The sequence below is a fragment of the Felis catus genome, chromosome B2, assembly GCF_018350175.1.
Source record: "Felis catus isolate Fca126 chromosome B2, F.catus_Fca126_mat1.0, whole genome shotgun sequence".
Lineage (NCBI taxonomy): Eukaryota > Metazoa > Chordata > Mammalia > Carnivora > Felidae > Felis > Felis catus.
The window spans coordinates 13,275,210-13,288,639 of record NC_058372.1 but is presented as its reverse complement, the minus strand read 5'-3'; the positions used below and the strand labels follow the sequence as shown (position 1 = coordinate 13,288,639).

Below are 13,430 nucleotides of genomic sequence, written 5' to 3'. Positions count from 1 at the left end.
TCAAGGGCATCTCGTACCAGATTCCACAAAGAAAAGGTATCTACAGGGACCTTTTCTGGCCCATGCAGAGTATAATAAGTCTTTAACTGTTGTCCTACCTTTTCCCAGGTTTCCACATTTACAGTTCCTTCTTCTGGAAACCAAGGACATTGCTCTTGCACAAAATGCAAAAATCTAGAAATTTGTGATCCACTTACCTTTATTCCTCTTTGTCTAAGCATATGAACAATAATATCAATGAACAATCGTCTCTCTTTGGACTCTGAGTTACCCATACTTACTTAGTTCTTGAGATCTCTCACTCTATATAAGATAGAGGGGTCTGCAGCACCCTGTCTCAAGCTCCTATTCCACCCCGAAATATCCTCTATATACTTACCCAATTCAGGTCCCTGTTCGGGCGCCACTTGCCGGAGACCAGCTCCAGCAGTCAGGGTTCCTGATGGGATGGGTGGACGTCGGCGAAGGAAGTCACACTTCAGTTTCTGCACATCAGCTTTTATTGTAGGTAGCGAAGGAGTTATTTATCACTTGGGGACCGGAGTCTTAACAGGTGGGGGATAACTAATTCTACATGATAGGCATCAAGCAGGCATGTGTGCACCAACATATATAGTCTCACATGATTATATAACATGATTATTAGCAGGGAAAGGAGAAGGTACAAAGTTCACAGAAAGTTCCGCAAAGGTTATTTCCTCAATTTACATAAGGTGGATACAATGAAAAGAAATCTTTAACAATGTCACAAACAGGGTCATTTATCTTATTACAATTCTCGTGTAAGGTTCACCAGGTTCTCAGGGTCATGATAACTTTTCTAAGAAGCTTTACAATGTTGTTGTGTTCATATTAGGGTACAGGTTGTCTTCTAATCCATTGTACACTTCACAATGGCAACCTTTAGGATTAGTCATAAACTTAGAACACAATACATTGCCAGGGGCAACATCCAAACATATCTTTGACTAATTTCCAAGGAACTTTCCAAGCAGTATATCTAGTACTAGTAAGATGACTCACAGAATAATATTTCTGATTATAAATGAACCCAATACAAGGTGATTGAAAACCCCCTTTCAATTTCCTCTGGCAAAGTCCCCTCATCCCATAATTAGTATAAGGACCCCAATCACTACACATACACATCCTATCATTAGGATCTAGTAAATATTTTACATATGTCTCCAGTTTCCAGGCTTCCCCATAGGTGAAAAGGAGAATAGAGAGTAAAAGCAAAACTAGCAGCAGGCGGTTTGGCGACGGGTCACTGCCTTGCAGTGATTCCCGAGAGAGGACCTTTGTCCTCATGGCAGCGCAGAATGAGACTTCATTCGGCTGGTCGAGAGAGGACCTTTGTCCTCATGACAGCGCAGAATGAGACTTCATTCGGCTGGTTCCTTCATGTAGCAGTCTATATTCAGTTGATTGTGGCTTATGTTTGAACCCATTTTAAAAGCCCCCAATTTTTACTCACTTCCCCCACATTTTATGTATAGATATATGGTTTGAAGAGGGAATAATATTTTACTATTTTTCAAATAGTTCTGGATATTCTTCTTTACTATTACACAAAAACTTGAGAAAAGATCATTCTCTTGAAAATGATAGTTTCTTAAAAGCTGTTTGCAATGTTCAATCTGAAAACACCAAAAAACTTACATTTTTTTTACAGATTTGTTGAGATATAACTGACATACAATAAATCACACGTATTTGAAATGTACAATTTAATGAGTTTTCACATGGATACATTCGTGTATGTATCACTAAAGTCAAGATGATAAACATTTCTATTACTCTAAAAGTGTCCTTGTGCCTCCTTGCAGTTCATTCCTCCTTCCTATGTGCCTGAAACTGTTCCCAAGCAGTGTTTTCTGTCCCTATAGATTACTTTGCATTCTTCTGTAAGAGATTGCCCAACAGAAATAAAACAGGAGTTACAAATGTGAGCCACATATGTAATTATAATTTTCCCAGTAGTTTATTTCACTTAACATATCAAAATATTATCATTTTGGCATATAACAATATAAAATTATTAATAACATTATTGCCATAGGCTAAATGTTTTTGTTTCCTCCAAAAAAGTCTCACATTGAAACCTAATCCCCAATATGTCAGGTGAGGCTTTTGGGAGGTGATTGGGTCATGAGGGTGGAGCCCACATTAATGCCCTTTTTTTTAAGTTCATTTAGTTTGAGAGAGAGTGAGAGAATGAGCAGGGGAGAAGCAGAGAGAGAGAGAGGAGGAGAGAGAGAATCCCAAGCAGGCTTCACACTGTCAGCACAGAACCTGATATGGGGCTCAAACTCATGAACCGTGAGATCATGACCTGAACCAAAATCAAGAGTCAGATGCTCAACTGACTAAGCCCCCCAGGTGCCTCAGGATTAGTGCCCTTATAAGAAAGACCCCAGAGAGCTTCCTTGCCCCTTGTACCACGTGGGCCATAGCAAGGAGATGATCATCTATGAGCCAGGATGAAGGCCTTTCCTAGACAAAAAAAAATCTGCCAGCACCTCGATCCTGGACATACCAGTCTTCAGAACTGTGAGAAAAAAATTCCTATTATTATAAGCCACCCACACAATGGTCAGTATTTTTATTAAGCAGCCCCAGTGGACTAAGCCAGACATATTTTATATTTTCTTTTTTTTCATAGTAAGTCCTCAAAATCTGGTATTTCATACTTACAGCATCACTCAATTTGAACTAATCACATTTCAAGTGTTCAATAGTCATATGTGGTTAGTGGCTACATCATTTGATCTTGAAAATCTAAAATTGTATCTAAATGGAATTATAAAGTATGTAGTCTTTTTTGACTTGCTCCTTTCATTCACAAAATTATGTTGAAATGTATCCCTGTCTTATAATGTATCAGGAGTTTGTTCCTTTTTATTGCTGAGAGTATTTAATTGTTTGGATGTGACACTATTTATCCTTTCCCCCTGCTGGTGGACATTTGTCCCCCCACCCCCACCCTCCACCATACCAAGGTTTTGGCTATTATAAATAAGTCTGCTATAAATATTTAAGTTCAAGTCTTTGTGTGGACATATATTTTCATTTCTCTTGAGAAAATACCTATGAGTGAAATGGCTGGGCCATACAGTGTATGTTAAGCTTTTATAAAACCGTCAAACTGTTTTCCACAGTGGCTGTACCATTTAACATTCTCATCAGCATTTATGAGACTTCAATGAGTGGCATTGTTGGCTTTTTCAGTTTTGGCCATTCTACCAGATATGTGGTGATAGCTCATTGTGGCTTTTATTTTAATTTCCATAATGATCAGTTATGTTGAGCATCTTGTCATGTATTATTTCCCTTTCATAGATCTTTTTTGGTGATGTGCCTACAAATCATTTGCCCACTTTTTGTTATGTAACTTGTCTTCTTATTGTTGTAAGAGCTATTTATCAATTCTAGACATCAGCCTTGTGAAATATATGTTTTGCAAATATTTTCTCATAAGCCATGGCTTACTTTCCATATTCTTGGCATTTTGAGAGCAAAAGTTCTAAATTTTGATTAATTTATTGATTTTTTTCTTTTTATACTTTATGCTTTTTTTAAAGAAATCTTTACCAAACCCTGGGTCACTAAATTCTTCTATGTATTCTTTTAGAAATTTTTATAGTTTTGACTCCTACATTTAAGACAAGGATACAGTTTAGTTTTTTGTATATTTTATGAGATAAAGATTGAGGTCCTTCTTTTTTAATGACTATACCCCTCTTTGGTGATGACTATCCAATTGTTCTAGAATCATTTGCTGAAAGGATTATCTTTACCATTGAATTGTTTTGGCATATTTACTAAAAATATATTCATCACATATATATAGAATTGTTTCTAGAGTCTCTATTGTATTAATCTATATGTCTATCTCTGTACCAGTATCACATTATCTTGATTACTGTAGATTAATAGTAAGTCTTGAAATCAGGTAGAAATTTCTTCCAACTTCTTTTCCAAATTGCTTTGGCTTCTCTAGTTTCTTTGCATTTCCATATACATTTTAGAATTAGCTTGCCAAGTTAAAAAAAAAATAAAGCCTGTTGGGATTCTGATTGGGATTGCATTGATTCTATAAATCCATTTGGGGTGATAGCAATAAACATTTTATACTTTGCTACATTACAATACATTGGCTCTTTCTCAGTGTGAATGGATTTAACCAGACATGACTTTGTAACATCATGTCTTGGTCCCTTGGAAAATATTGGTTCACTGAGTCATGCAGATCTTCCAAATGTTTACACATTTTATTATACAATATATTTTAAAAACATATTCATTAATATCTCCACCTATCTCAGAAATGTCTCTAAGTACTGGGAAGCTGTCAAGTTCACAGTGGCAGATACATGCTTTCCAAAAATACTCATTTTTGCTGGAAAGCTCAAATTTTATCTTTGGCAACAAGTACTTACAGTTGTTTTCCTTGAAGTGACAGGCTCGCTTGGTTCCTTTTTCAAAAAATGTCTGCCAAATGCCCAAGTCTGAATCATCCTAGTTGTCTGTCAGTCGCTCCTTCAGACAAAAATGGTGTTGTATGAAAAAAGCCAAAAACAAACCCGGTGAGCTCAGCCTGCAACTCAAACACAGGTGCCTCTTGTGACAACCACTGTGGTTTCGCGTGCAGCCCACGTGCTTTATTTGTATTTCTCATGTCATCATGTAGAATATTAAAGAGTTGTGTATTCAGGGATTGAGATTTAATAAAGTGAGCTCATTTTTACTGCTTCATTAAGGACGTTGTTAAAGGCAACTGGTTTCTTTCTTTCTTTCTTTCTTTCTTTCTTTCTTTCTTTCTTTCTTTCTTTTCTTTCTTTCTTTCTTTCTTTCTTTCTTTCTTTCTTTCTTTCTTTCTTTCTTTCTTTCTTTCACAAGTAGTGTGTGGAGAGTGACTACCAGTGTAATTTGGTGCCACTGCTTTGATTTGTGTTATGATGCTGGCAGTTTTGCTCACCACTGCTTTTGCACTGTTATCACCAATGCCAACACAGTGGAAAAGCAAATAACATCCCAGTATTATTATGAAATTAATTTGTGGAGCCCCCCTCCCCCATAATAATTTAGGAAACCCCTTCTCCCCTAGGGTTCCATGGGCCACACTTTAAGAACCATTGCTTTCAGGACACAAAGGAGCATTTAATACAACCTGGAAGGATGCTGGGGGCTTTGTTGCAAGAGTGAAGCCTGAGTGGAGGCTCAGTGGACACGTATGTAAGAAAAGGTTGGCTGTCTGGATACAGGGAACACCACAAGCAAAGGCACAAAGTGTGAATGGCAGGGCTCCCTTCCCCAGTTTCAGGCAAGCAAAAGGTGCAGTGAGGGCGAGGTCAGAGCTGAGGTAGCAAGAGATAGAGATGGCCCCGTATGCATGGAAGGAGCCGAACCTTCATTCTTCGGGTGGTGGAGAGTTCTTGAAGGTTTTATATAGCGGGGTGGGGGGGGGGCGCCAACATAATTAGAGTTGTCTGTTAGCTCCAGCACTCTGGAAACAATATGGCGAACGGATTTGGGAGAAAGGGAGCTCAATTAAGGACCTGTGCCTCATGAAGGTAAGAGATGATTTAATAGAACAGATGGTCAACTAATTAAACACCAAGCCCCCTTCCCCTTATTAATTCAGAATATTGTAACTAGTCCATTTGCTCAGGGGACACAACTATACATCTCCTTGAATTCATGAGTGCAGACTTGGATAATAAAAAAGAAAAGCAGTCTTACAGATTAGACTCCGTGTTTCTATAACCTGTATCCTCCCAGACCCTCAAACGGAAATTCCTACCCTCTCAACTCAGTTTAATCATTTCCCTTAATAATTAGAGAACAGAGAGCAGAGAGCAGGGGTAGAAGTGGGTTTACAAGTTGTGTTTAATTGTTTCTTGCAAGAGCATAATTGGGATGACATTACAGAGGTCTGAGGTCACAGAAGTAATTTTTTTTTTTTCTGCTTTAACTATGATGTGTGTTTCTCTGTGCACTTGCGTCCATAGATAGTATTTATTTGCATATTTTAACAGTGCACTGTACTGCTATACTCTAATCCAAATCCCTCTTAGCCCTTGTCTGGACTCCAGTGACTCCTTGCGAGCACTATTTCTACTCTTAGCCCACTACAATCCATTTTATACACAGCATCCACAATGATCCTTGAGAAAGATCAATCAGATCACACCATTTGTCTGCTTATAATCCTCCAATGACTTCCTGTTCCCCATAGAAAAAAAACCCTAAAATCTTTATGCTGTTGTCCATAGCCCTACATAACTGATTCCTGCCTGTCTCTCTGACAACTTCTACCACTCCTTGCCTTGCCCACCGAAGGCTCATCACCCTGGCTTTGGTGTGTTTCCATCTCGGGGCCTTTCTGCTAGCTGTTCTCGGCCAGGTTTGCTACCGTCTTAGAATTCCCCATGTCCTTCGGGTCCTAACACACTATGGAAAGTTCCTTTCCTGATCGCCCGACCTAGAGTAGCCTATCACTTCTTACCACTTCACCGTTTTAGTTTCATCGTGGCAGCACCTGGAACATTGCCTGGTACACACAGATTCTCAATAAGTGTCTGTGGAATGAATGGACTCATGAATGACAGGTGAAATGTTCTTGTTGTATTTGCTTCTCATCATGCTCACAAAGTTGTCATGCAAATGATGCCATATTGGTAATCAGTTTAGAGCATAATTACATAACTATGCCCGCTTTTGTTTTGTTTTGTGGCTTTACTTTAGTCAGGGTTTTATTCCTTCTAAAAGCATATAGGGGAAATTCAAAATTACTTAGAAAGTACATGGCTTTTTCTTAACCAGCTAGAGGTATCGGTCGTGGTTGTAAAACAAGAGAATTTACTAACGTTTGTAGAATGTTTGTAGAATAATGCCGATGTGTTTCCATTTAGAGAAAGAGGGAAAGAATAAAATATAAAAATCTTACAACTTGGAGCACACGCACGTACACATAAATTATTATAAAAATGTGACAAGTGCTGTAATCAAGATAGAAAGCGCCAGGGGAGCACGGTGGCAGGAACTGCTTTCTGTGCCTAAGGAAGTCGGTGAAAGCCTCAGAGAGGTGATGACAGTGGATAAGGGTCTGAAGGATGAGGATTTTCTAGGTAAATAGAGGGGGAAAGGCAATCCAGGCACATGGAACAGCATTCAGAAAGCCACAATTGTGTAGGGGGAAATAAACATCATGCATAAAATGTATTTTTCCCCTCTGGGCACCCACACATCAAGGGTTTGGGTTATAAAAAGAATCTCTCCACCAGTGGTATTACTTTATTCTGAAACGATTCAGAACACAGTTGAAACATTTCTCCCCCAAAAGATATCTGATGTAGAACCCTCGATGTATCAAACTGTGAAAAAAGCCTCTCTGGGAGAAGAAGGTGGAGGGGTCTCTGCAGAGGTTCTTGACCTCTTGTTCTCCCTCCCTGTGTGGACTGATGGCCCACTTTAGGACCCTGGAACTTTAAAGAAAATAATGGAAAAGCCATTGCCTTTTACTTTAAGAACACTGAGGGGAGGGGAGGGGGGCTTTGGTGGCCATGAAAATGCACCACTCAGATCTCTTGCTGTGGGGCGCATAGTGATAGATGGCAATTTCCTATAGCACTTGGATGAGGCCAAGCTCCCCATGGGCTGATCCTAGCCAATGATGGAATAGGACAGGGCTGCTTATGCAGGCAAGATGGGGGACTCCTCTGACGGTGACTCTGGCCAAAAGACTCTTTCCATCGACTTGGCCGAGAAATTCTTAGAACTGAGCTACAGTCTGAGATGGCCTCTCCAGCCCCACTTACTACTTCCCTCTTGACGTTCCTCGTTCTCTTTACTGCCTTCAGCTCCTTCCCCTTTGCCCCTCACTGGCATTTCCCTGGGTAAATGTCTTGCACGTCTAATCCTGTACTGGCATCTGCCTCTAGAAGGATCTGAACGAACACAGGAGCCTATGGGAACGAAACCAGTTGCACACTTCCACATTCTCTGAAGCAAGAGTTCCAAAGTGCAGTGATACTGGCGTGGTTCCAATAAAACCCAGGAGAGAGGAAGAGAGGATGGAGAAAGGGACTCCCAGGCACCTTAGTATCCTCTTAAAGCTTGCAAACTGATCTTGAACAAAACCCCAAATCTAAATATGGACAGACTGGAAAACCTGAGTAGATATTTAAACAGCCAAAGTAGAACTGAAGATTAGTTAATGGGGGCTGTTTTTACACCCACACAACCTGGCAGTTCAGCGTGCTGCACAGTCCTTGTCGCAAAAATACTACAGAAATATGGTTCTTTGAAAACATCTTCTGTCTCTGTATAAATGACAGAGGATCCGGAGGCATTTCTGCAAATAATATGTTTTCCTATGCCAGTGTATAAATAGCTTTTGGGTACTGAGATAGAGTGAAAGTTGCCGGTGCTATCGCTACACTGATGAGAGGAGCAGCTGATTGGGAGCTGGGACTGCTATCTGCTCTTAGCCCTGAAATGTAATGAGACCGAGAACATTGTTGTTTTCACGCGACCAGAGAAGAGGGCAGGTACTGCCGTCTCTGACTACACAGAAAAGGCCAGACTGAGACCTTCCCAAGTTAGCTGCCCTTTCGGTGAGATTACAGAACAGACAAGTGCTTTCCTCCCATTGGAAAGGACTGTCTTTTTAAATGATGACGAAACCTGGGTCTCCCACCTTCTAATGCCATACTGCCCATGCGATCCTTCTGGGCCGGACCAAAGATAGTTCCATTTTCCCCTTCTACCTTCTGACAAAACTTATAAAGGGGGAGAAAGGTCTGCAGAAAATATGAAAATCTAGGACATCCTTGCATGCCTTGGAGACCTGTGTCATTAAGTATCCCGATCCCCTGACATGCCCACAGCTGCACTTGCTATCACTTTGGACTTTGCCATTCCTTTCTCTAGGCTTTCATTCATATATTAAACCTTTCTTAACAGCTTACTACGTGTGGCCACTATGCAGTCTGCTGAGGATCGCGACGAACATCATTGGCAGGTCCTTGCTCTGGGAGCACGTGCTATTGGGTGGGGAGCGGGATGGTAAACACACCACCTAGTGGAAACGTGAGTGATCAGGTGGGATAAGTGGAAGCAGAGGGCCTATTTTACAGAGCGCTCGGAATGCCCTCTCGGAGAAGCCAGCCATGGAGAAGACTGTGAAGAATAGGGCACATCAAATGCGAACACTCGGGTGAGAGGGAGCTTGGCCTGTTCAAGGAACAGAAAGAAGGCTGAGGGGGCTGGATCAGAGCCAGTATAGACATGTAGTGGAAGATGAGGTCAGTGTGAAAGTCTGGGCCCAATCTTGGAGGGCCCCAGAGGCCCAGCATGGTTAGGAGTCTGGACTTATTCCAAGTGCAAGGAGAGTTCCCTGGGGTTGTGGGTTTTGTTTGTTCGGTTAGTTTTTTGTTTTTTGTTTTCAGATACTTTAAATGTTCAATATTTCTGTCAAGGATCTGAGCACTGGCATTTTTCTCATCATCAATTGCTCTCACTTGTTATGTTCTTTCCTCATAGAATGTGAATCTTTATGTCCTTGTGAATACAGAGAAAGACAAAGGCTGTGGTAAAAACCAGTGTGAAAGCTAACAGTTAATAGGTCAGCAGTGGATGAAGGGAAGAAGCAGCCACGTAAGCTCTTGTGTGATGACAAATCCCTAGTGGAGAGAGGAGGTGAATCAGCTACAGACACTAAGCAGGGACTTTAAAATGTGAGACCCTGGAAATAGACACAAGTACAGAAGTGTTTCAATGACCTCCGGGATGTGTGCTGTGTTTGTCTTCTTGCTGGACGTGATCTTGTCTCTCGTGGTAAAGGGAAAGAGGCTTGAATATTCCTCCCTCTTCTGGTTTATTAGAAGGTAAAGTAAACGTTTGTCCTTCTTTTTGGTTGTTCAGTATCTGAAACTCTTTCCCGCATTTGGATTTTCCCAGCTGGTGTCCACAAAAGAGCATACCTTCCACTATAGCAACCGAAATGCCAGATACTTGCTTTCTCAGTCTCCACTTGTAGTCAGGTATGAGTAATGGCATCCACTTGAGAGAGATGAAGTCATGAATGTGGGGGAGCCGTAACAAACTCCCTAGTGTCTTTCAGGGTCAGAGATGGCAGAATGATCAAGCTTCTAGGGCAGCGGTGCTGGGAGGGCCAGCGGGGCCTAGGGTCCCATTAGCCTCTTGCCTCTGCAAGTCCTTGTGTCCCTTCTCAGGAGTGCTCTTCCCAGGTGCCTCACCACAAACTTAACTCAGTAGCCTTCCTAGACAGAAATTTCATGAGCCCTCAATGCCCTTTAATAAATTCATTTTCTCCTTCAATCTGACAGAGTTGGTGTCTCGTCTTTGCAACTAAGAACTGTGGATGATCCAGAAATGGGAAGGGAGAGGCTGCAAGCCATAGAGCCTTAGAGAAATGTGGGATGCATGTGCAAACATGAAAGTGTCATCTGGCTCGGTGGAAGCTGAAGGCAATGAAAATCCAGCTGGTGTTGTTAAGGGTTCTTGTCATGATCTGGTGAAGCAGTTAATCAGATCATCATCTGTGTGTATCTAGACTGAATTGCCATTGAAGGCAAAGCTTCAGGAGTCCAAGAGATCAACACTATTGAATAATATGAAAGTCACAGGGAATTCAAGGACTATGGGATGAGATGCCTTCTTCTAATGATAACTGATAGCTTAAATAAAAAGAAAGACATGCTCAAATTCCCAAATTCTCACTTCAAAGCACACGCTGAAAACCAGAGGCTTCCGTGCCTTTGTTAAAAGAATTTCTTATCACTTGCTGCTTAAGTATGCAGAAGGCCAAATATCAAATGTACAGTTTGAACCTGAAAATTACTGAACTAAAGAGTTGAATTCACTCTAGAGAACAAACTGATGGGGAGGTGGGTGGGAGGATGGCTTAAACAGGTGATGGGTATTAGGGAAGGCACTTGTGATAAGCGCTGGGTGTTGTATGTAGGTGATGGATTACTAAATTCTACATCTGAAACTAACACTGCACTGTATATTAACTAGCTGGAATTTAAATAAAAACTTGGAACAAAAACGAAGATGTAAAAAAAAAAAGAAGAGCTGAATTCACGTCCTCAGCTGGTTTCTTCAGAGAAAGATAAAACATTGATTTGGGGAAGAGCAGGCCTGGAGAATTTCAATGGGAAGATTTAGACGACTCATGGAGGTCATGGCCAGGCATGCTGCATTGAACTCTTGAGAAGATCCAATTACCTTATTGTTGAACATAAGAACTTCCTTCTACACTGATGTGATGGACCCTTGAATACTGATAGATTCCTCTATGCCTCTTCAAGAACAAAACAGTATAAATGGCAGATCAAAATCCTTACTCCATGAGGACTACTGAAGCTATCCAACTTTTTGCAAACTTTTATTTTGTTCTTTTGCACTCCTGTTTACTGGTTAATAATTAAACCAAGTTAAAATAATTTAAATCAAATCTAAATAGTCATTCTCATTAGTTTTTGACCTCAAGACCAGTCTTTGCAGTCTAACCTGGTTTACTCAGAATTCCCTGAATCTTGAATTCCCACTGAATACTCTTTGCTTTTCTCTATCCCTGTAAATAAGAGACATCAGAAGGAGTGTTTTCACTTGTCAGGGTCAGAAATACTCTCTCACCACAGTGTCTCACGGGCATGACAATTCTCTGGGTTTGTATCAAATTTAGTCTGCAGAATATGGAACTGGATATCAACATCATATTGATAAACTTGGAAACAGGGAGTAGAATGCAGCCTAGTTGCCTTGGTAAACTGTGTGTCTGAAGGTAAAGAATAATTCACATATAATTATGGGGTTTGTTATATTAGTAAACTTCCAGGTACATGCGCATGTGTGTGTGACAGAGACAGAGAGACCTGGGGAATCGGGGAATGTTGGGATATTCTTCTACAAAATGAAGGACAGGTAGCTGTCCATTGCTTTTCTTACCACTAAGAAAGTAGAGGAACAAGGCTTTATAGATCTTTTTAAATTTTGGAAATCATATGTACTACATTTGGATGCTGAGGCAGGCACTAATAATTATCTACCAATATGGATTTTTTTCAAGTTTATTTATTTTAAAAGAGAGATCATGTGCAAGAGTGGGCGATGGGCAGAGAGAGAGGGAGAGGGAGAATCCCAAGCAGGTTCTGTGCTGTCAGTGAAGAGCCCTACATGGGGCTAGATCCCACAAACCATGAGATCATAATGTGAGCCAAAATCAAGAGTCAGACACTTAACTGGCTGAGCCACCCAGGCACCTCTGGATTTCTTTTTAATGGAACCCTAATTCTATTTGACCAGAAATATGTTCAGTTAAAAATATTCAGGGAGTCCCTTGCAACTAGAAGTCACCAAGTATCAGAGTATGGCTAATGTGGCATAAGCTCCAGATTTCTAAGAAAGGTAGTTCCCCTTTCTGTTTCCCTCCCTCTTCCTATCTGGAGCTGTGGTACACAACCTGTGGGCATGGCCATAAGACAATAAGCATGAGCACAAATCACAAGTGAAGGATGGTGGAGCAGAAATACTGAAGGATCCTGTGACACTACTGATATTAGGGAGCTACTGCACAAGCCCTGGGCTGTTCACCTCCATACTTAGCATGGAACAAAAATAACCCATCAGTAGGTTAAACTACTGTGGTTGGATTTCTTGTCCCTAGTACAACGACTAACTGACACAAATGTGTTATATTGATTCATTTATTGGGTGATTGGAAAGGCAGTAGCTTTGACTGGGGCCCAGAGCAAATTCTTCCATCTTGGGAAGGCATTGGTACAGGCAATTTTGTCCCTTGGCCCTATTACCAGAAGATCCAGTGGTGCTCAAAGTGCTTGTGGCAGAAAAGATATTATATGGATTCTTTGGACAGAGTCTTTGGAAAATCTGTTAGGAGAATTACAGTGGAGGACCCCTGGGTTTTAAGCCACACTCCTCTAGGCAAGTAATAATTCTTCTTTTGAAGGGAAAAAGCTTATCACTGAGTTACAGTGTATATTCCTGGGCTCTCTCTCCTATTCCATTTAGTCTATTCGTCTATCTCTATGTCAGTACTATATTCTTTTGGTTTTTTTAAGTTTATAAAAGCCATGATATGTAGTAGAGCAAGACTTGAAGAACCTTGTTCTTTAGGAGGGCTTTAACAAATTCTTGGCCAAATACTATTCTTGTATTTTAATATAAATTTCAGAATCAACTTGCTAAGTTCCATGAAAAAAAAGATTTCCTGGAATTTTGACTGAGATCACACTAAATCTATTGAACTAGGGAAAATTGGCATAAGGATTCCAATCCATGAAAATAGTATGTCTCTCCATTTGTGTAATTTTTAAATTCTCTCAAAATTTTTAGTTTTCTCCATAATGGTCTTGCATATTTTCTGATAAATTATT

General features: G+C 40.6%; 1 long non-coding RNA gene across 6 annotated transcripts in view; it reads right to left on the bottom strand.

Annotated features, from left to right (window-relative positions):
* LOC109499552 overlaps positions 1-13,430 on the bottom strand; it is a 90,685-nt gene that overhangs the window by 51,032 nt on the left and 26,223 nt on the right. For 3 of the 6 annotated variants that reach the window (XR_006597528.1, XR_006597529.1, XR_006597527.1), the window contains exons 5-6: positions 4,443-4,542; positions 1,714-1,905 (exon numbers count right to left, since the gene is read on the bottom strand). The exons of 1 other annotated variant lie outside the window; for it this stretch is intronic. This is a non-coding gene — a long non-coding RNA (uncharacterized LOC109499552). Of the gene's footprint in view, positions 1-1,713; positions 1,906-2,316; positions 2,552-4,442; positions 4,543-13,430 lie in introns of those variants that run through there. 2 more of the 6 variants (XR_006597531.1, XR_006597530.1) reach the window with 2 other exon arrangements.